The sequence below is a fragment of the Engystomops pustulosus genome, chromosome 8 (assembly GCF_040894005.1).
Source record: "Engystomops pustulosus chromosome 8, aEngPut4.maternal, whole genome shotgun sequence".
Lineage (NCBI taxonomy): Eukaryota > Metazoa > Chordata > Amphibia > Anura > Leptodactylidae > Engystomops > Engystomops pustulosus.
The window spans coordinates 21,304,149-21,328,117 of NC_092418.1; the positions used below are offsets into that span (position 1 = coordinate 21,304,149).

General features: G+C 44.4%; 1 protein-coding gene across 5 annotated transcripts in view; it reads left to right on the forward strand.

Moving 5' to 3' along the window:
* GLIS2 (GLIS family zinc finger 2) overlaps positions 1 to 23,969 on the forward strand; it is a 53,575-nt gene that overhangs the window by 2,540 nt on the left and 27,066 nt on the right. For 2 of the 5 annotated variants that reach the window (XM_072120167.1, XM_072120165.1), the window contains exons 2-5: positions 132 to 200; positions 2,469 to 2,590; positions 4,125 to 4,252; positions 12,284 to 12,426. The gene's annotated coding sequence lies outside the window, so the exon portion shown is untranslated. Of the gene's footprint in view, positions 1 to 131; positions 201 to 2,468; positions 2,591 to 4,124; positions 4,253 to 12,283; positions 12,427 to 14,378; positions 15,058 to 23,969 lie in introns of those variants that run through there. The other 3 variants (XM_072120169.1, XM_072120170.1, XM_072120168.1) reach the window with 3 other exon arrangements.

Consider the following 23,969-nt stretch of genomic DNA (forward strand, 5'->3'; position numbering starts at 1 on the left):
AATAGAATTATCTTCAGTTATAAAACAATCCTCAAAAATATCACACATATTAAGTGGAAGTGACCAATCAGCAGGGTAGCTCAGTGAATACCCGCCAGTATATGTGACCGCGCTGTATTATGTCGTTACAGGCTCTCTATTGCATGTTCTTGTATGTAGAGCGTGGCCTGCCCGAAGAGATCTCGTTTAGGAAATCCTAGGTTTGTTTACACAAGTGTTTGTATCAGTGTATTCCGCTAGTAGCATCACACAGACATCTTAAGATAACATTGTGGCCCAGATTTATTAAAGCCCCTCCGCACGTTGATCTTTGGTTGCGTTTTTTTTATTGTGTTTTAAAACACAACAGCTGAGTAGAGGTGATGTGCCTAATTACATTACTGTTAACATTAGCTTTTTTACAAAAATGCATTGTAAACGTGATGTGAACAATGCGCTAATGTATGTGTTTTGTTAATGCATGCGTTAACATTGCATTAACAAATGTAAATAGTAATGTAATTAGGCAAATCACCTCTCCTCCGCTGTTGTAATGCGTTTTAAACGCAGTGAAACCGCAACGTGTGAACACGCCCTCTGACTTTGCACGTTCTTTCATATGCAAACTGCTTGCACATTTATTTAAGAAGTGTCCAACACACTTTGTGACACCCGCTGCACTATACCTAATGTGACACAACATTCTGCTCTGATGGGGGCATCCCAGGGCTCAGTCAGACTGTGCACCAGATTTGAGATGCAGAGTCAAACAGAAGTGTGTCGCACACCCCATGTTAAAGGTGCAGTCTGTGCAGGGGGCGCCAGATTCATGCAGAACGTGCGCCACAAATCCTGAATCTGACGCCACCTGCACGCTACACAGGACACTGCACATAGTACACACTGCACTGTTCTTAGTAAATGTGGTCCTGTGCTTCTAGGGCCAGGGCTTTTTATGGAAGAGTCCTGTGAGACCATGTTCACACACTGCATTTGCGTTCAGGCCATTTTCACAGGTTTGCAACGCAATTCAAACGCAATGGTGAGATCTCGCTCACATATGAGACTTAAATACTTGTAAAAGGTTACCCAAAGGTTACAATGTTACAATTTATATTGCATATTATACAAGTTCCGCCCCTTTTACAAGAACATCTGATTTCTCCAGTCCTGTATTTCTGTGCTGTATGAAGCTGTATATAAGTGATGTGCATGTATGTCACTGTATACATATAAAATATGGCTGATTCACCTGCTGGTTCTGGTCTCCCTGGATCCTGCGCTTATATACGGCACCATATGGTGCACAATCATATGCAGCGCATATTTTAAAAATTCCCATAGACTTCTGTGGAGCGTACGGAACGGAAATACATGAGAAAATATAGACATGCTCTATATTTTTTTACGTCTCGCTTGCGGGACAGTGGACAATACGGCCATTGGATAATGGATAAACAAAATGAATATGTCCGTATGAAAACCGTATGGTACTGGGAGCCTTTTCTGCTCATGCGAAAGAGGCTGCAATGTGGTTGCCTTGTAGTTTCATAAGTTGTGAAGAGAGCACCTTGAATCTGTTGCCATCCTTTCCTCATTGTCACAGTTTTATCTGTTAGGGACTTTTCTTTGCCAACACCTCAAGGAGAAAGTGTCCCAATGAGGAGCCTCATCAGACGCCTGCTGTGCTATTGACTGATTGATGATAGTATAAGTGATGTTTGTCACCTCTTTATCAGCTCCAGGATCATTGTGTCCTCACAATGCTCTAAGTACCCAGAAATGATTCCTCCTAGCCGCTCCTTGTACCAGGGATCATGGCACTTAGAGTGAGGCCCTGTGCACGTGACCAGGGCATAGCACTTGGCGGAGTAGAGGAGGAATGGGGGTTAGCGCTCTCCACCCCATCCTCTCCATACAAAGCCAAGTGTCTGCGCCATAAATCAGTCCATAGATAGTACATGCTCTTTCATTTGCGGTCTGGCTTCCTGCATCGTACGGACCGCGTTGGGAAATACACCCCTTCAAACTGTATTTCCCATTAAAGGCAATGGAGCCATGTGCTATCTGTATAGAAATGTTACAGCTCGGCTAGTGCATAGGCAAAACAATCTGTGCAATGGGCCTAAGCTTGATGGCACACGTAGCATTTTTAGTCCGTTTTTTAAGCATGCGTTTTCAGTCCGTTTAAAATCGCAAATGCATCCAATTTTTACCGTTTTTGTCAGTTTTTCCCAATTATTTTAATAGACTTAAATATCTTAATATCTTAACAGGTTGTAAGCAGCCAAATGCTTGGTAAACAGCCAAAAACTGATGCGTTTTTAAACGGACTGAAAAACGGACCAAAAACTCCACGTGTGGCATCACCCTATCGCCAGGTGATAGCAACAATTAGGATATATGTTGTGAGTCATCTTTATTATATGGAAATGCGCATTTTTACACATTTTGTACTATTTATGATGATTGTATCGTATTGAATATAGGTCACCAAGAAAAGCATCTGGCTGAGAACCGAAATGTAATGAATTTTCTTTGCTACGAACAAGACCCTGCAGAAAAGATACTAAATGACCGGTGGATTTCATCATGATATTTCAGCACTTAGGTAGGTCATGTTATTGATCTGTCATTCAGGAGGTCACAACTTCCTATTTAGTGCTACTTGGGGAAGTGGTTATCTTGTCCTAGGATAAAAGTTTATCTTCTGACAGCTGTTTCGGGGTTGATATTGAAAGGCCTGTTAAAGGGTCGGACATTGACCACTGTAACAGGTATCACTAAAGCAAAGAGTTTGACCTGTTGGATGAGATTTAGTATTAATATTGTTTTCCCAGGAGGCATTTTCCTAGCCCAAACAACTTCCCGTAACCTCTAGTATCAGTATTTACAAGAGAAATTTCACAGACGGCCTGTGGCTGAGCTGTACTTGCTGCGTGTGGTCCAGTCCACATGTGGCTCAGCTGTACCATACAGGACTGCAACTCACAGCATTACAAGTCAGTACATCGCATTGCGTGCAGTTCAGCTGAGCCATAGTCGGTCATGGAAATGCATCCAACATATAGACTGTGCATTATATAGACAGAATGAAATGACCCTAACGGAGGTGGTCAGACTGGTTACTGCTTGTTACCAGGCAACAACCACAAGTAATAAAGATAAAAATGTAATGTGTGAGTGAACACTGCGGTGGTAACATATTGCATCAGCAAAATCGCACCAAAATGTCCAACGTGACACCGTTCTCCATGTACAAGATGGAATATACTGTAAAGGGCCAGATATTATTGTTTCTATAATCTGATTTTAGCTAAGCTTTTCTATAAGTCATTATCAGGGTCCCAATGTATCCACTGAAGGGAGGTCCTGTTCTGGCTAATAGAGGGACAGAAAAGTGTATCCCCTTCCACATCTGGTCAAAGGAAATCCAAAATGAAAGCAGGGATAAGCCAGGGGCACTTACTCATAGATCCAGGCACTGTGACTGTGGTAATCTTGTAGATATGTGTTATCCATAGTCTGCTTACTTCTAAAATAAACTTTTGAAATTGTTCATCTGGGGGGTTTTACCAGAGCCCCTCCGTGCTCTAGCTTCACAGGCTGTCCCCCCTTCTCTCTCAGAACTTCCCCCTCGCTCTGCCTGATATACTCTCACTGCAGCACAGGAAGTTTTAGCATACAGGGGGAAGTGCTCCTGCACAGTGTAACAATCTGTGAAGCTACAGCACGGGGGGGGGGGGGGGGGGGCTCTGGTAACACCCATCAGAGCCCTTCAGACATAATTTTAAATGTTGATTTTGAGAAGGCAGGAGGCCATGGATAACAAATATAAAGAAATTATTACAGTCACAGTACCTGGATCTGTGAGTAAGTGTCCCTGGTTTTTCAGGATGGATTTTCATGGAAGATTTCCTTTAAGTACCATCAATGTCTCCAATTATTCATCTATAAGATGACCATGATAAATTTGTTTCGGTTACATTATATTTTGTAAAAAAAAATTGCAAATACTGTTAAGAAATTATTTTTTTTTGCATTTGTTTCCATAGTGAATTTTGTAAGGCAAGGGAAAAACAATTCAGAATAATGTGTGATGTAAATTCCAGTAACTTTTGATTGTTTCTGTATTTTATGTTCAGGTATGAAACTAATGAATTTTCCATGAATCTTGGTGTTTTCCCTACTTACCACTTTCTCAGGATCCTCAGGATGATTATCCCAACCCCATGATGTGATGAGTGAGCACGAGGAGCAGCCCACATCGGAGGTTGTGCTACTCGCTAACTGTTTGCTCTGCTTTCCAGGACGTCCTTTCTGCTGAGTACAAAGGTAATAGAGGAGCAGGTGTTCTATAGGAGATAATGTCATCCTAGTCAGTCACTGTCTAGCAGCTCCCTGTCTAGGTAAACACTAGACAAATGCTGATAGAGATGCACAGTAGCTTCATGTAGGTTCTGTTCACAATGTTTTTGCAAAATAGCAGGTCATTGCTGGTGTATTTTACATATACAGGCAGTCCTCTACTTAAGGACACCCGACTTGCAGACGACCCCTAGTTACAGATGGACCCCTCTGGCCACTGTGACCTCTTGTGAAGCTTTCTGAATGCTTTACTTTAGTCCCAGGCTGCAAAAATCAGCTGTAAGGTGTCTGTAATGAAGCTTTATCGATGATCCTTGGTCCAATTATAGCAAAAAAATTTTAAACTACAATTATCACTAGGGAAAAAAAAAAAAATTGTCTGGATCTACAATTATAAAATATACAGTTTCAATTTACATACAAATTCAACTTAAGAAGAAACTGCCTGCATGTTTCAGTATAAATTATACCATGATACATATTATACATTGTATATATTAAAGGAAATCTACTATCAAACCCATCACAATAAACCAGAGACACTTACGCATAGATCCAGGCTCCATGGCTTTGGTCATAATCTTATATTTATTATCCGTGGCCTCAATCCTTAGAAAAACCAACTTTTAATTATGCAAATGAGCCTGAAAGGCTTTAGGGGTGTTACCAGATTCACAGGCTGTTTCAATGAGCCAAACAGGTCTGACCCCTCCTCCCTCTGCCTGTGTAATCTAGACCTGCTCTGCTCATTGTAACAGCCTATGAAGCTGCAGCACTGAGATGCTCTAGTAACACCCTTCAGGGTGCTTCTAGCTCATTAGCAAAATTTTCAAAGTTCATTTTAGAAGGATGTAGACCATAAATGACACATATAAGAAGATTACCACAGTCACAGTGCCTAGATCTATGAGTAAGAGTCACTGGTTTGTCATGATGGATTTTGATGGGAGATTTCCCATAAGTTAGCATTTATGGTTTACTTTCCTTTCGTCATAAATGGGTCTCCAACCCTTGACTCTTCATCTGCTCCATGAATCAATTCCCAGCTGGAGCATGCTGAGAGTTGTGGTAACAATAACTAGGGAGGCGCAGGCTGTGGAGCAGGGAATAAAAGTGTTCTTTATGTAATTTTTTTTTTGGGGGGGAGAGGAAACAGGTTCATATACAACTTCTTCCAGTCTTGAATAAGCAGCAGCTGTATTAGGAAGCCATGTGACATATAGCATCAGTTCTATTCACTTTATGAGCGCAATTAAATATTCAGGCTACAAAATTTGCCTCACAGAGCCCTGGCACATAAACTGTGATCTGGATAAAGCCGGCTGTACATGAACGACTGGGTCCGTGGAAATGGACCCAAGTGCTGAGACCTTGCATCATAGTCACATAGGGGGTCATAAGCTAAGGGCCCGATTCGCGTTTTCCCGATGTGTTACCCGAATATTTCCGATTTGCGCCTTTTTTTCCCCTTTATTGCCCCGGGATTTTGGCGCACACGATCGGAATTTGGGGCATCGGCGCCGGCATGCACGTGATGAAAATCGGGGGGCGTGGCAGAAAGAAAACCCGACGGATTCGGAAAAACCGCCGCATTAAAAAAAAAAAAAAAATTGTGTTGCGGGACTAGCGCTTACCTTCACCAAGTATTAGGCTCGTGCATTCCGGCGGACCTCGGGGAACTTCAGCGGAGCAGCGACATCTGGTGGACGGCGGAGGAACTACCTTAGTGAATCGCCGGATGACCCGAATCCACCGCACAGAACGCGCCGCTGGATCGCGAATGGGCCGGGTAAGTAAATCTGCCCCATGGTGTTAGGGCTGCTGTTTGGGGAGCAGACCGGGACTCCTGTCCACTGCACTGTGCTCGGTCTGTGGGATCTGACCAGGACCAGGTGACCGCACAGACCTGCAACTTAGCCCACTTGCCCAGCTAGATGGGTTAAAGATGCTGGTTCACCTTCAGTTGATCCTGCCTTCTCAGTATATGTTGAATTTAAACAGCTTAAAGGGGTTTTCCCGCAAACAAAAGTTAGGCCCTATCCAAGAGCCTTATCCAACTTGCTGATCAGTGGGGTCTCAGCAATAGAGACCATAGAGATGAATGGAGCAGAACGGTCTGCTCCATTAGTCCATTAACCATTTAAAAAAAAAAAAAAAAACAATAATTTTCTTTTTTCTTAGTGTCATTAACTTTGCGTTCTTAAATTTTGCCATCTGTTTTTTTTTTGTTTAAATTCCTTTATTGAAATCGGATTGTTTACATACAAATTGTTAGAACAAAAGTTTGACATATTCGTAAGTCAAAAAAGGCCAATACAAAACTAGTGTAATACAAAGTGGGAGTGCCTGTATACCTCCCCCTCAGCCACTCCCCACGCAATTTCAACTATATATGGCTTTTATCAAGATGAATGGCCATCTGTTTTTTAACTATCCGCTCAAATAATAGAAGGTCTAATGGAAGATGTAAGAACGGCTACTGACAGACACCATTGCAAGTCCTTTGAAATGAATGGGAAAAAAATGGATCCGTTATTCATCTGTTTTTAAACTGTGTGTACGGTCGCACGCTGCGCTTGTATTGCGCTAGCAATGCATTTCCAAGCGCAGGGGGCCGTACCTTGTCCCAATCTCATAAGCGTTTCTGGTGAAACGCATGCGCTCGGAACACGGTGCGCCCCCATTGCGCTAAATGCAACCTGAAACTGCAAAACGCAGTTAGGATTTATCCTTAACCTGAAATACCTGACCCTGTTCCTAAACATTCCTCGGAGCTTTGACCTAAAAGGGCAATTGCACTTGAAAATTGGTGCATTATAGGTGCATTGAGAATTTACATAGAAATATACAATTTTTTTTACATATAAATATTAATAGTATAAAAAGAATGGGCTGTGACAAAAAAAAAACCCAATTTTTTTCAGGTACTATTTTAAATTAGTAACTTTTTTAGTTAGTTTATAGATTTTTAAAATTGAAAATGTAAGAACCTGAGAATACAGAAGAGCAGGGACCTGTGAGTGGCTAAACATGTTATTTCCTCCATATTCACCACAGAGTCCTCCCACGCACCTCGTGTACACTCCGACAATAACCCGCTCCTAATTCCAAGCCGTCTCCCTGCCACACCCTGCCCCTGAACTCACCACACAGCTCCGGCGGCCTCTTGTTTAATCTCACACATGCAAAGTGCGGCCTGCACATGGGTGTAATCACAGGCGCAGCTTCCCATACATCTGCTGATCCTCTGCAGGAGGAAGGAGCAGCTCAGGAATATCCTGAATACACATGATACAAGTTACATAGAGCCGCTGCTGCTTTATGTGCTGGGATAGGGATGCTATATATGCAAACAGACTGCAAAAAAAGTCACATAACAATACAGGAATGTACATATTTAACCAAAATGTGATTTGGGTCTCCTCTAACAGTTGCATAATTCAGTGCAAAATTGGAAAATAAAAAAGGGGATCCATATGATATGTGTCCGTCCATCTCATTGTGATCTTAGTTCCCATCTTTGCACACACAGCATGGATCATCAGTAGGGATTATCGGGTTATTTGTGATCATCTCATAAGAAAGAGACCATAGTTGCATTAAATTATTTTGCTTATCATTTGATTATTATTTTGGGTCAGTTCACATGGTAGATTTTTTGCCAGAAAAAACAACAGGCACTATTTTTTGTACGGATTTTGGGGAGTGGTCACAGAGTGTGCAATGTTCAGGTGAAAATCCACATCAGAGGTAAAACAGCAAGTGACGTTTCAGCCCACGCAGGGGCCTTCTTCAGACATGGATTTTTTTGGGAAAACGATAATATAAAAATCATATGTGCTGCTATAGCAGGGCAGCAGAGAGGAATTGCGGTGTATCCCATTGTAGAGAAAAACACCCATACCTTCAGGGTGCGGTCACACATTGCGTTTTGGTTGCGCTTTCATTGCGGTTTAAAACACATTACAACAGCTGAGGAGAGGTGATTTGCTGTGATGCCCCTGACAGGCAGAAGTAATCAATCACTGCACCATTCCCCCAGATGCTGTTTATAAGTCATCCAGCTCTGGTTGATTAGTCCTGTCTGGACATTTCAGGCAGATGATGTGTATCTGGAAGTAATGTGTTTATGTACAGCAGCCATGCTGGGGGACCCAGCTTTCCCAAGGTCCTGAATTTTATAATTGTTTTTTTGAGCAAAACCACTCAGTTCAGGGATTAAACAAGATATGTTTCTGCATCAGTGTCGCCCCAGCATTCTCAACGTATGTTTGGTTCACAATGCATAAAAACAAATGGTAGATTTCCTTTAAGGGATTTACCCAAGATTTAATATTATCCACCTTCTATAGAATTGAGAATAACTGGCTAATGGACTAGAAGAGAGGTCCTGTTTTACCATATGAATTAGGCGGCAGCTTAACACACACATCTATATATTGGGCCATTTCGGGAGACTTTTTTTCAACCAAATCATTACTAACACTCGGGAGCCGTGTCCTCCTGAAACAGCAGAGCTGGCATTCTTCATGGAGCTAGCAGAAATTTAACTCATGTAGAAGAATGTCAGCACCTTTGAGCCAAAAAGGTTATAATAGTCACATGTGGGATCACAGGAGGTTTCGCTTGGCACAAGTTCTTCATTAAAGGTGGACTTTTACCTTCTACTTTCTTTGTCATTAAACCAAGCGCTTGCGTGAAAAACATTGGGACCTGCTTTTATAAAACAGACTTTTTAGGAAATATACAGGATAAAAAAGTGTTTTGTTCTATCATATTTATAAAGTCCCTGATACTTTACGCTGTGTTCTCCATTCCTCTCTGTGCAGTAATTCACCTGTGCGTGTACATACGTGTCACCAGTAGAGGGAGTATTTCTTTTTAGTGACATAATGACAAATAACGATAAAGCTTTGAAGATTTGGATGGACCTAAATGATATACCGTATATTGATGGTGGTGAATGATTTGATGATTTGGTATCACAATAGACTTTCTATCAGCCATAGCAATAACTTATATAATATTTATGTTAATTACCCAAATTGTAGATCTATAATAATAATAATTCCTTTATTTATATAACACACACAGATTACGTAGCGCTGAACAGAGTTTTGCCAAATAGCTCCCTGTCCCCAATTGGGCTCACAATCTAATCAACCTACCAGTATGTTTTGGACTGTGGGAGGAAACCGGAGGACCCGGAGTAAACCCATGCAAAAAGTATTACAATATTAAAGTTGGTTGTAGATTTGAAGCTACATGATATTGCCTGTTTTTTCCTCTTTTTTTTCCACAATACCTGTTTTCATCCCCCCCTCCCCCTAACTAAACTGCAGCATAAGGGCCTGTTCATATGTTATGGGCTCAATTAGGATATTGGATCAAATTTTTCTAGAAACCCTTCTTACATTGGCTTCATTTCCAAGGCTGCAGTTAAAAATAATCAGCAAAAATAATGAGCATGTTCATTATTTCCACTGATGAGGAGATCTGTTGGCTTTTACATGGCAGAAATCCAGATGTCAGCCGTGTATTTCTGCTATGGAGCCACTTGCCGATACATTGCGGAGGCAAATCCACAACGTGTGAACTTACCTCCCGGAACTAATAGAGTGACATACCCCATAGAGCAATACCTACACTTCCCCCAAATACAGTAGCAAAGTAATTCCAGGCCATATAAAGGGTCTGCCACATGCCCCCATACACAGTTCTTCCATATAAGATGAAACTAGAGGTCCCCTCTTCTGCCAGGCTCCTCCCACATGTCACTTTATGGGCACATGCTAGTAGCGTTATGTCTCCCCATTGTTCCCAATGGGCGGCTTGCTCTCTGGGTCTTTCCAGGTGGAGACTCCTTCTGGTACAGTCCCAATGAGCCTGAGATACCTGGGAGGGATGGGCAGTATCTCCGTCATAAAGAATAATCTTTACGGTTCCGTCCTCCGTATGATGATCAAAGAGTAAAAATATGTGCATTATGTTAATATTTTAGCTGTGCGCTTTACCTTATGTCTGGTTGATTTATCGGTTGCAGATTACATACCTTATCTATTTATACACCGCACATCTGTGTTATTTCACATATTTACATAGTGCATCTGTGTGTGTCTATTTGTATATGTTGTTTAGGTATGTGTGGTCTGTTTACGCAACTCTTCTCACTTTTTACTGACATTTTTGTTTAGTTCTGTGGAATTCTGTATTAAACCATTAAAAAAAAACATTCAACACATTGGGGCTCAGTTAGTAAGGGTCGCGCTGCTCACTTTCGTCAGACTTTGCACCTTTTTCGGGGATTGCACGGCTGGGAGAGGTATTTAACAGGGGTTTGTGCTGGGATTATGTTGCACGCGGACGGATCATGGCGCAGCTGCGTCGTCTTTTATGTGACAGAAATCGGGTGCGGGATAGCGGACGATCCCAATGATTTGCGGGATTTAACTTTCAAATTGTGTCGCAAAACAATGCACTTACATGCACCAAAAAGAAGAAGGTGAACTCCGGCAGACCTGAGCGGGGAAGCGACACATGCAGGATATCGGGCGCACAATCTTATTGAATCGCGGCAGATGTGCATTATCGTCAAACTCCAGCGGGCGGGGTAAGTAAATGTGCCCCATTAAGTAATGCTGAGTACTAGGCTATGGGGCGGCGAACACCAGCAACTTCTGTGTTCGTTTAATTTTGTCTTTATCCTCTCAGCAGTTTGTTCGGTATGTTGACTGTACTGTCTGATCTTATAAAGCTGGAGCAGCTGAGTAGATTGTATAGTGTCCTATCTGCAAGTAGCATGTTATACAGCAGGAGGAGATGAACAGATTGTACATATTGTCCTATATGCAGGCAGTATCTTATCTGCAGGTAGCACTTTACAGGGCAGAGGTAACTTAGCAGAATGTACATAGTGTCCTATATGCAGGCAGTATGTTATAGAGCAGGAGGAGCTGATCAGATTGTACATAGTGTTCTATCTGCAGGCAGTATGTTATAGAGCAGGAGGAGCTGAGCAGCTTGTACACGGTGTCCTATCTGCAGGTAGCACTTTACAGGGCAGAGTTAACTTAGCAGAATGTACATAGTGTCCTATCTGCAGGCAGCATGTTATAGAGCAGGAGGAGCTGATCAGATTGTACATAGTGTCCTATCTGCAGGCAGCATGTTATAGAGCAGGAGGAGCTGAGCAGATTGTACATAGTGTCCTATCTGCAGGCAGCATGTTATAGAGCAGGAGGAGCTGAGCAGATTGTACATAGTGTCCTATCTGCAGGCAGCATGTTATAGAGCAGGAGGAGCTGAGCAGATTGTACATAGTGTCCTATCTGCAGGCAGCATGTTATAGAGCAGGAGGAGCTGAGCAGATTGTACATAGTGTCCTATCTGCAGGCAGCATGTTATAGAGCAGGAGGAGCTGAGCAGATTGTACATAGTGTCCTATCTGCAGGCAGCATGTTATAGAGCAGGAGGAGCTGAGCAGATTGTAGATAGTGTCCTATCTGCAGGCAGCATGTTATAGAGCAGGAGGAGCTGAGCAGATTGTACATAGTGTCCTATCTGCAGGCAGCATGTTATAGAGCAGGAGGAGCTGAGCAGATTGTACATAGTGTCCTATCTGCAGGCAGCATGTTATAGAGCAGGAGGAGCTGAGCAGATTGTACATAGTGTCCTATCTGCAGGCAGAGCAGCAGGAGCTGAGCAATTGTACATAGTGGGAGGTTTATTTTGTTCTATAGTAGAATTGGAGGGTTTATTATTAGAATATCTCCTTATAGCCAACTCAGGCTTTAGGCCTGTATAAAGAAGTCATGTAACTGCATCTATAAAGATTTGGTCAAAAAGAAGTTATGATAATCTGAAAGTGCTATTTCACTATTATCTACAAATTATTCTGATACATCTTTAAAAATCCCTCTATTTGCCTGTATTTCAGAGGAGAAACGGGATGTAAGTTTCTGCTCTATTGCTACGTGGCTGATTCAGTTTCTCCAGTGCATAAAGAACAGTCATGCAAACATTGGCCTCCTGAGGAGAAGGACCAAGGAGAAGGGCTTCATGAATGGGTTTTAACATGATGTAAGTAAAAGTTAATATAAACTTAAATCACATAACACTGTATCAGAACAGAGAAACATCAAAGATTCTAAAAGGGAAAAGACAATTTGTAATTATTGTTGGTCTAAAATTTAACAAAACTTTAAGACAACTATAAAAAGTGGTTTTCTACATGGGGAGCGGGTCCCTTATATTTCTCTGCTTTGATATTATTGTTTAATACTTGTTATCGTTCCTCCATATACTAAAAACAGGGACATGGCTACTGAGCATGTGCGACCACCAGCAGTGGATGGACATTCTGAAATGGAATGAAGTAGGACACCAGGGACACCGTAAAAATGTGAATAGAAATATCTAGACACAGGGATATTATCCTATAATTCCAATTAGAAACTTATTTTGTATTATCTCATTTATCCAGATGTGCAATAAATGTTGCACAGAGTCCCAGCTCTTCTTGGGGATGGGAGCTTCTGGCCACTGCTTAAAGAAGTGAAATCAATGGAAATATGACCAGGAACCTGTCTGGCTCTCTCTATTCACTTCTGTGGGAGTCAATAAGATTTTTTAACGCAGTCAAGGTGTTTAAATTAAAGGGGTCATCCACTTTCAGCAAATAATTGATAAATTGTTTATGTAATGGAAGGTTATACAATTTTCTAGGATACTTTCTGTATCATTTCCTCACCTTTTTCTAGTTCTCTGATTGCCGACATTCTATACAAAGCTTCATTGTTTAGTTTCTGTAAATAAAAAGCGGCCCTTGGTCATGTGATGTCACACAGGCGCACGGCTCGTTATATCCCTGGTCATTTGATGTCACACAGGCGCACGGATCGTTATATCCCTGGTCATGTGATGTCAACACAACACATAGCTATGATTACTCTCTGTGATATAAAGAGCCATGCACCTGTGTGACATCACATGACCAGGAATATAATGAACCGTACACCTGTGTGACATCACATGACCGGGCAAATAACAAGCCGTGCACCTGTGTGACATCACATGCCCAGGGACCGGTGTTCCACTGGAAGTAAACAATGAAGCTGTATGACAGCAAGCAGAGATCTAGAAATCACAGGAATTGATACAGAAAGTGTATTGGAAAATTGTAGAACTTTTCATTATACACACAATATCAATTATTTGCTAAAAGTGGACAACCCCTTTAAGTTGTTTGACATTGAAATATGGTCTTATTCAAATGTGGTTTTGAAATAAACCAGGATATACCCTCCTTTGTTACCACCCTTGTTTTAGGCCAGATTTTTGTGACAGATTTCTTGTCTCAAATACCCAAAACTGCTGCACCATTCCCGCTGCTGCTTTGAGTGGTTACACTCTGTACACAGGGATGCCCAGTGGTCTTGGAGCTAAGGTGCCATCCCTATGGATTCGACTATTCAGGTCTGCCATCCAATCCTTCCATACAGAGTACGGTGACCAGTCGATCACGCATGGATCATTTCTACACAATGCCTCCCCCATAACCGTGAACCTCTAGATGTAACCCAGTTCATATTAGTACATAGCTCCTCTAGTGTCGCCCCCAATCCTTTTACCTCTAGTTCTATCATCCTATAGACAGTAATACAGAACGGTGGCTGCGGCTGCTTATATGTTGGTTGTGTCTCATATGTGCAGTATGTGTGCAGGGGTGGAGTTGTGTATGTGTGGTATTTGTGTAGGGGTGAGAACCTGGCTCTGAGAGATCCCTTATATTATTGAAAGCCACTCCTTTCCCCTGTGTACTGGGAGAGAGGGGAGAGAGGGCTCTGCAGCAGGCGCCTGTCCCCCTCCTATGGGCAGAGGCTGGGAGGGAGGGAGGGGGGTGTTGTACGGTGGCGCCCCCTCCTCTCCCCTGCAGCCCCTGTCTGGCTGGCCCGCACATGCGTACAAGCCGCAGCCCTGGAGTAGAACTCATGTTGGAGGGTCATTCTCAGACAGTTCTGCAGGGCTGCAATAAATCACCCTGCACATTCCCACCCCTCCCTCCCTCTGTCTGTCTCCCTCCCTCTCTCCCTCTCACTCTCTCTCTCCTTCCTTCCTTCCTCCCATCAGCTTGCCACCTCTCACTTTGCAGCCTCTTCTCCCTTGCTTTCCTTAACCCAGGACCCCCCCTCCCCCTTATCCCCCATTCTAACCCTCTAATATTGGGGAACTAATATGCTCCCCTACATCCTAGGCATCCCTTATAGTCCACAACAGCACCCTTTATATTGAAGATTAGGAAGATTCGGTTGCCAGATAATAGAAAAGAAAATCCCCTCTCTCTTTATTTCCAGCCACCCCCCCAACTCCGCTAATATGACTCCTGGATCCAGCTAAAGACGGGGGGTAATCGATGCCCCTCTATCGGATCTAGAGAGAGAAGACTCAAGAAGCCTCCTCCAGACAGAGATCCACAAATCCAGACTGTGCTTTTTTTTGGGGGGGTGGAAGCTGGGAAGAAAAATACATATACCATATTTGATAAATCTTGAAATTACGGAAATATAAGGACGTATATATCAGGACGAGGATCTCTGCTGAGGGAGGATTTTGTGCTTTTTTTGCATTTTTTTTTTATGAATTTTTAAATTATTCTTGGCACCAAAGAAAACGGGATCCCTCATATCCTACAGACATTGCAACCTGCAAAAGGTGAGAATGGGAAGTGTGTGTGTGTGGGGGGGGGGGGGTTTGGGGGGAAGGTTAGATCGGCACTGGGTATGTTTAAGACTATTATTATTAACAATGTATCTATTTACATATGTATCAAAAATGGTTACATTGTGTAGACCAGGAGCAGATTCTATACAGTGTAGTGCGACTTAGGTTTATGGGACGACCAGAGTGTCCATATATTCCGTATGGTGTATAGTATGCTGGGGGGTACCTGTCACATCCGAATACCAAGGGGGGAGGGCAGTCTGTCACATCATTATATGGGGGAGGGGAGTCCAGGGGATTTTCTATACATATCTCTCTTGTGGAAGTGTGACTGGTGTGTTACCGCCAGGTTCCTGACTTGTCATATGTCACTAAATCGGAAGCTGCTGCCACTATAAATTACCAAGGGGCCCAATGATAATGGATCCTACTAAAGCAATGTTTACCATAACCCTATGCATGTTCCACATCACATCCGTACGATACACATGGCAATGACCCAAACAAAGATTTTGACATCTTGATTCCTCCATTAAACAAAATTATAATTCAATTTATACTTCAAGTATTTTCTGCAGAATATATCAGAGCTCTCCCTCACAAAATGTTTGGCCTGTGCGGTTATTCCATATGCCCCTCTCTCCCCCGGTCTGTAGGTTGGATGAGGTGAGATGTGGCTGTGTACATGTATTGTGGAATATTGCCCCTCTATGGTATAAGAGGGGGCAGAATAGAATTTCGAGGCCGCCGAAGAAGCAGTGATGTGTGGGTATAAATTAATGCACATGTGTCAGGCATAATTATGGAAATGAGAGGGCTTTGTATTAGAAGCAGGAATTCTGGCAGCCGCTATGTACTGTGGGTTTCCAGAAGCCAGTAAAATAGAAAAGCCTTGTACGAATGCCACGAAATAATACCGAGCTCGCCATATCGCTTGTTAACCCTTTATCACCAGCATGTGTGGAGATGGTCTGTACACATTGGGTGGGAAAGTAAGGATAATTTGACATGAAAGGTCAATGTATTAGATGTAGGGGAGAGCACTTATATCTGCGTATATAGGAGAGGTCTGTGTCCTGATGTCAGTGTATTAGGATGAGGAGAGGTCTGTGTCCTGATGTCTGTGTATTAGGAGGAGGAGGGGTCTGTGTCCTGATGTCTGTGTATTAGGAGGAGGAGAGGTCTGTGTCCTGATGTCTGTGTATTAGGAGGAGAGGAGAGGTCTGTGTCCTGATGTCTGTGTATTAGGAGGAGGAGAGGTCTGTGTCCTGATGTCTGTGTATTAGGAGGAGGAGAGGTCTGTGTCCTGATGTCTGTGTATTAGGAGGAGGAGAGGTCTGTGTCCTGATGTCTGTGTATTAGGAGGAGGAGGAGAGGTCTGTGTCCTGATGTCTGTGTATTAGGAGGAGGAGGAGAGGTCTGTGTCCTGATGTCTGTGTATTAGCAGGAGGAGAGGTCTGTGTCCTGATGTCAGTGTATTAGGAGGAGGAAAGGTCTGTGTCCTGATGTCTGTGTATTAGGAGGAGGAGAGGTCTGTGTCCTGATGTCTGTGTATTAGGAGGAGAGGAGAGGTCTGTGTCCTGATGTCTGTGTATTAGGAGGAGGAGAGGAGAGGTCTGTGTCCTGATGTCTGTGTATTAGGAGGAGGAGGAGAGGTCTGTGTCCTGATGTCTGTGTATTAGGAGGAGGAGAGGTCTGTGTCCTGATGTCTGTGTATTAGGAGGAGGAGAGGTCTGTGTCCTGATGTCTGTGTATTAGGAGGAGAGGAGAGGTCTGTGTCCTGATGTCTGTGTATTAGGAGGAGGAGAGGTCTGTGTCCTGATGTCTGTGTATTAGGAGGAGGAGAGGTCTGTGTCCTGATGTCTGTGTATTAGGAGGAGGAGAGGTCTGTGTCCTGATGTCTGTGTATTAGGATGAGGAGAGGTCTGTGTCCTGATGTCTGTGTATTAGGAGGAGGAGGAGAGGTCTGTGTCCTGATGTCTGTGTATTAGGAGGAGGAGAGGTCTGTGTCCTGATGTCTGTGTATTAGGAGGAGGAGGAGAGGTCTGTGTCCTGATGTCTGTGTATTAGGAGGAGGAGGAGAGGTCTGTGTCCTGATGTCTGTGTATTAGGAGGAGGAGGAGAGGTCTGTGTCCTGATGTCTGTGTATTAGGAGGAGAGGAGAGGTCTGTGTCCTGATGTCTGTGTATTAGGAGGAGAGGAGAGGTCTGTGTCCTGATGTATGTGTATTAGGAGGAGAGGAGAGGTCTGTTTCCTGATGTCTATGTATTAGGAGGAGAGGAGAGGTCCTGTGTCCTGATGTCTGTGTATTAGGATGAGGAGAGGTCTGTGTCCTGATGTCTGTGTATTAGGAGGAGGAGAGGTCTGTGTCCTGATGTCTGTGTATTAGGAGGAGAGGAGAGGTCTGTGTCCTGATGTCTGTGTATTAGGAGTAGAGGTCTGTGTCCTGATGTCTGTGTATTAGGAGGAGGAGGAGAGGCCTGTGTATTAGGAGGAGGAGAGGTCTGTGTCCTGATGTCTGTGTATTAGGATTAGGAGAGGTCTGTGTCCTGATGTCTGTGTATTAGGAGGAGGAGAGGTCTGTGTCCTGATGTCTGTGTATTAGGAGGAGAGGTCTGTGTCCTGATGTCTGTGTATTAGGAGGAGAGGTCTGTGTCCTGATGTCTGTGTATTAGGAGGAGGAGAGGTCTGTGTCCTGTGTATTAGGAGGAGGAGGAGGAGAGGTCTGTGTCCTGGTGTCTGTGTATTAGGAGGAGAGGAGAGGTCTGTTTCCTGATGTCTGTGTATTAGGATGAGGAGAGGTCTGTGTCCTGATGTCTGTGTATTAGGAGGAGAGGAGAGGTCTGTGTCCTGATGTCTGTGTATTAGGAGGAGAGGAGAGGTCTGTGTCCTGATGTCTGTGTATTAGGAGGAGAGGAGAGGTCTGTGTCCTGATGTCTGTGTATTAGGAGGAGGAGAGGTCTGTGTCCTGTGTATTAGGAGGAGGAGAGGTCTGTGTCCTGATGTCTGCGTATTAGGAGGAGGAGGAGGAGGAGAGGTCTGTGTCCTGATGTCTGTGTATTAGGAGGAGAGGTCTGTGTATTAGGAGGAGAGGTCTGTGTCCTGATGTCTGTGTATTAGGAGGAGAGGAGAGGTCTGTGTCCTGATGTCTGTGTATTAGGAGGAGGAGAGGTTTGTGTCCTGATGTCTGTGTATTAGGAGGAGGAGGTGAGGTCTGTGTCCTGATGTCTGTGTATTAGGAGGAGGAGAGGTCTGTGTCCTGATGTCTGTGTATTAGGAGGAGGAGGAGGGGTCTGTGTCCTGATGTCTGTGTATTAGGAGGAGAGGAGAGGTCTGTGTCCTGATGTCTGTGTATTAGGAGAAGGAGGAGGAGAGGTCTGTGTCCTGATGTCTGCGTATTAGGAGGAGGAGGAGAGGTCTGTGTCCTGTGTATTAGGAGGAGAGGAGAGGTCTGTGTCCTGTTTATTAGGAGGAGGAGAGGAGAGGTCTGTGTCCTGATGTCTGTGTATTAGGAGAAGGAGAGGAGAGGTCTGTGTCCTGATGTCTGTGTATTAGGAGGAAAGGAGAGGTCTGTGTCCTGATGTCTGTGTATTAGGAGGAGAGGAGAGGTCTGTGTCCTGATGTCTGTGTATTAGGAGGAGAGGAGAGGTCTGTGTCCTGATGTCTGTGTATTAGGCCCGTTCCCCACTTGCGAGTGTGATGCGATGAACTCGCATCACACTCGCAACGCAAGCTGCCGGGAACGCACGGCCTGAACGCTGCACCGCGGGAGTGAACTGACATGCTGAGTTCACTCCCGCGGTGCAGCGTTCAGGCCGTGCGTTCCCGGCAGCTTGCGTTGCGAGTGTGATGCGAGTTCATCGCATCACACTCGCAAGTGGGGAACGGGCCTTAGGAGGAGGAGAGGAGAGGTCTGTGTCCTGATGTCTGTGTATTAGGAGGAGGAGAGCTCTGTGTCCTGATGTCTGTGTATTATGAGGAGGAGGAGAGGTCTGTGTCCTGATGTCTGTGTATTAGGAGGAGGAGAAGTCTGTGTCCTGATGTCTGTGTATTATGAAGAGGAGGAGAGGTCTGTGTCCTGATGTCTGTATATTAGGAGGAGAGGAGAGGTCTGTGTCCTGATGTCTGTGTATTAGGAGGAGGAGAGGTCTGTGTCCTGATGTCTGTGTATTATGAGGAGGAGGAGAGGTCTGTGTCCTGATGTCTGTGTATTAGGAGGAGGAGAGGTCTGTGTCCTGATGTCTGTGTATTAGGAGGAGGAGAGGTCTGTGTCCTGATGTCTGTGTATTAGGAGGAGAGGAGAGGTCTGTATCCTGATGTCTGTGTATTAGGAGGAGAGGAGAGGTCTGTGTCCTTATGTCTGTGTATTATATATGATGTCTGTATATAGCTCCCCCAGTAATCACTAAATACAGCGCTCAGCATTCACTATATGCAGCCCCCAGTAATCACTGTATACAGCTCCCCCAGCAATCCCTATATACAGCTCCCCCAGCAATCCCTATATACAGCTCCCCCAGCAATCCCTATATACAGCTCCTCCAGCAATCACTAGATACAGCTCCTCCAGCAATCACTGTATACAGCTCCCCTACCAATCACTATAAACAGCTTCCACAGCAATAAATATATACAGACCCCTAGCAATAACTATATACAACCCCCCAGCATTCAGTATATACAGCTCCCCCAGCAATCCCTATATACAGCTCCCCCAGCAATCCCTATATACAGCTCCTCCAGCAATCACTAGATACAGCTCCTCCAGCAATCACTGTATACAGCTCCCCTACCAATCACTATAAACAGCTTCCACAGCAATAAATATATACAGCCCCCTAGCAATAACTATATACAACCCCCCAGCATTCAGTATATACAGCTCCCCCAGTAAACACTATATACAGCCCCATAACAATAACTATATACAGCTCCCAGTAATCGCTATATGCACCCTCAGTATTAACTATATACATTCCCCCTGTAACAAGTATATACATTCCCTCTATAACAAGTATATACATTCCCCCTATAACAACTGTATACAGACCCCCCCATAATAACTCGAAACAACCCCTACACAACTATACACAGTCCGACTATTATAACTATATACACACCTTCTATAATAACTAACTATATACCCCCCATGATAACTTTATGCACCCCCCTATATTAACTAACAATATACAGTTCCCCTATTATAACTATTTATACAACACTTCCTATAATAACTAACTATATACCCCCCATGATAACTGTATGTACCCCCCTATGTTAACTAACAATATACAGTTCCCCTATTATAACTATTTATACAACACTTCCTATAATAACTAACTATATACCCCCATAACAACTATATGCACCCACCTATAACTATATACAGTTCCCCTATTTTAACTATATACAAAACACCTCCTACAATAACTAACTATACAAGCCTCCCCCATAATAACTATATACAGTCCAAGGTAAAATAATTAATTGTACCTCACCTTCCTCCGTTCCCCCGATGCGCGCAGTCCTGGTCTTCTTCCCTCGCCGTTACCCTCGGAGGTGTACAAAGATGATGTCGCCCTGCTGGCAGGCGCCGGCGCTGTGTGTGATGTCACGCCGTCAGCGGGGTGCCGGCATCTTAGTTTGATTGTCAAATGGCAGAGCAGGGAACGTATTGTTCGCTGACTCTGGCATAAGTTTTAATTGGGTCGCCCCATGTCCCCCATAGTTAAGACCCAGTCAGCGCTGACCCAGATGCACAGTGCGACCACCCGATTCGCCTACATTTTTGGTAGGGGCCCCTTTAAGGGCAAAGTGGTGAGGGCCCTGGGGCTCGTGCCCCTCCTATAATCCGGCCCTGATTAGGAGGAGAGGTCTGTGTCCTGATGTCTGTGTATTAGGAGGAGGAGAGGTCTGTGTCCTGATGTCTGTGTATTAGGAGGAGGAGAGGAGAGGTCTGTGTCCTGATGTCTGTGTATTAGGAGGAGGAGAGGTCTGTGTCCTGATGTCTGTGTATTAGGAGGAGGAGGAGAGGTCTGTGTCTGTGTATTAGGAGGAGGAGGAGAGGTCTGTGTCCTGATGTCTGTGTATTAGGAGGAGGAGAGGTCTGTGTCCTGATGTCTGTGTATTAGGAGGAGGAGAGGTCTGTGTCCTGATGTCTGTGTATTAGGAGGAGGAGGAGAGGTCTGTGTCCTGATGTCTGTGTATTAGGAGGAGGAGAGGAGAGGTCTGTGTCCTGATGTCTGTGTATTAGGAGGAGGAGGAGAGGTCTGTGTCCTGATGTCTGTGTATTAGGAGGAGGAGGAGAGGTCTGTGTCCTGATGTCTGTGTATTAGGAGGAGAGGAGAGGTCTGTGTCCTGATGTCTGTGTATTAGGAGGAGAGGAGAGGTCTGTGTCCTGATGTCTGTGTATTAGGAGGAGGAGAGGTCTGTGTCCTGATGTCTGTGTATTAGGAGGAGGAGGAGAGGTCTGTGTCCTGATGTCTGTGTATTAGGAGGAGGAGAGGTCTGTGTCCTGATGTCTGCGTATAAGGAGGAGGAGAGGAGAGGTCTGTGTCCTGATGTCTGTGTATTAGGAGGAGGAGAGGTCTGTGTCCTGATGTCTGTGTATTAGGAGGAGGAGAGGTCTGTGTCCTGATGTCTGTGTATTAGGAGGAGAGGAGAGGTCTGTGTCCTGATGTCTGTGTATTAGGAGGAGGAGAGGTCTGTGTCCTGATGTCTGTGTATTAGGAGGAGGAGAGGTCTGTGTCCTGATGTCTGTGTATTAGGAGGAGGAGAGGTCTGTGTCCTGATGTCTGTGTATTAGGAGGAGAGGAGAGGTCTGTGTCCTGGTGTCTGTGTATTAGGAGGAGGAGGAGAGGTCTGTGTCCTGATGTCTGTGTATTAGGAGGAGGAGGAGAGGTTTGTGTCCTGATGTCTGTGTATTAGGAGGAGGAGGAGAGGTCTGTGTCCTGATGTCTGTGTATTAGGAGGAGGAGAGGAGAGGTCTGTGTCCTGATGTCTGTGTATTAGGAGGAGGAGAGGAGAGGTCTGTGTCCTGTGTATAAGGAGGAATAATTTACCTTTGTTCATCTCTGCTCATACAGATATAGTGACAATTTATTGTGTCTATGCCAAGTGACAGACTGGAGCCTCACAATGTGATCGGGTGGAGATGATGCTGGAGGCCGCTGTGTAACAACAATGTTGCCACTTTTTTCTCATAGGGAAATAATGTGAATCATCCCATTTGCCAACACTCAAAGGTGACAACTGTTGTTGCTATGTGGGTGCCTTTTCTCCACATCTGGGTGCAGGACACCCGCTGGGGTCCCTAACCGTAAGAGTCAGTATTAGCATTGTGCAGAGCTGCTCTTCTCAGTCCTTGGCTACTCCCATCAGGATCACTGTGTATCACGGGACAGCAGAGATCCCTGGCGCACGTGTTCTGCATGAGAACTTAAAGGAAAAGGGTCACAATCTGGATATAATTTACATTTTCTATGTCCTCGGAGATGTGTCTGCAGCCACTCCCATGTATGAGGATCCTGTGCTATCCCACAGAGGTCAGCGATCTCCTAGACACTCCTTGGACTACCATATGGCTGGCACTGTATTACAGTGACCAGAAGTCATGCCACCCAGCTTTCCCAGAGTCCTAAGTGTAAAATGTGAGGCCTTACATAGAGATGTGGGAATGTGTAACATCCAGTGCGTGGGAAGGGACTGTGCAGGGTCCTGTGAGCTGTGACTGTTGCAGTGTCAGGCCCTGCATACTCTGCTTTGTGGCCTTGGTACCAGCTCGATAGATGTGACTGAGCCTTTGTATTATAGAGTGTGGTTCTGTGTGACCCGGAGGTGAGTGTGTGAAGCTCTGTGTATTCTGGAGCTGGCTGTGAGGTTGTCCTGTGTTCTAGAGCTGAGTGAGGCCCTGTGTGTGTGCAGTAAGTTATGGGAGGACCTGCGTATTTGCAGTGCTGTGCATGTGCTTCCGCAAGGCCTTGTAATATGTGGGACGCCCCTTACATTTTGCACCTCAATGTGTGAGGCCCCATGTGAGGCCCCATCTATGTCAGGAGGTGACTCTTTATCTTACTTCTTATGCTATACAAAGTTTGCACAACCCTACAGATTCTGGGAAAAGCAATGGATAGGGGATAGGTACTATAGTTATGGACACCCACTGATCACAAGATCGAGGATCCTGAATCTCCTGTCTGCATAAAGCGGTGGTGGAGCAGATATTCACTGGCAGAGATGACTACAGCACTTCCACTTGCCATACACTATGTACAGAATAGCAATGCACATACACGACCACCTCGCTAATCACCACCCACCCAACAATCTAACTGTTAGATTATTTCATGCTAATTAGGAGAAATTTACCCTCAAATTCTCAAGCGCACCTCACCTTCAATAAACATAGCATAAGTTACCAGTCCGGTGTCTATACCTATCCATTAACACTGTTTCCGATCATTATGTGGCTTCTAATCCTAATTCTTCAGCTGCTTTCCTCTCTTCTGTCTGTAATTCACATTCCTCTCGGGCAGCGTTCACACCTGGCGTTTACATTGGGTTTTGAAACACAATACAACAGCTGAGGAGAGAAGATTTGCCTAATTGCTTTGTTGTTCACATTTCCGTTTACAAACTCCTGTGTCAACATCACCTTAACATGGCGTTTTGTTAACACAAATGTCAACAGCAATATAATTAGATAATTAAATAATAAATCTCCTATCTTCAGCTGTTGTATTGTGTTTCATAACCCAATGTAAATGCCACGTGTGAATGTAGCTTTAAAGGATTGTAAACCAAGTACACTGACATGCTGGTGTGTGCCCCCTCTGGCAGGATCCGCTTTTCTTTTAGCTTCTAGCTGGTAATGGGGCCTAGAGCCCCTCAGGCTAATTTGCATA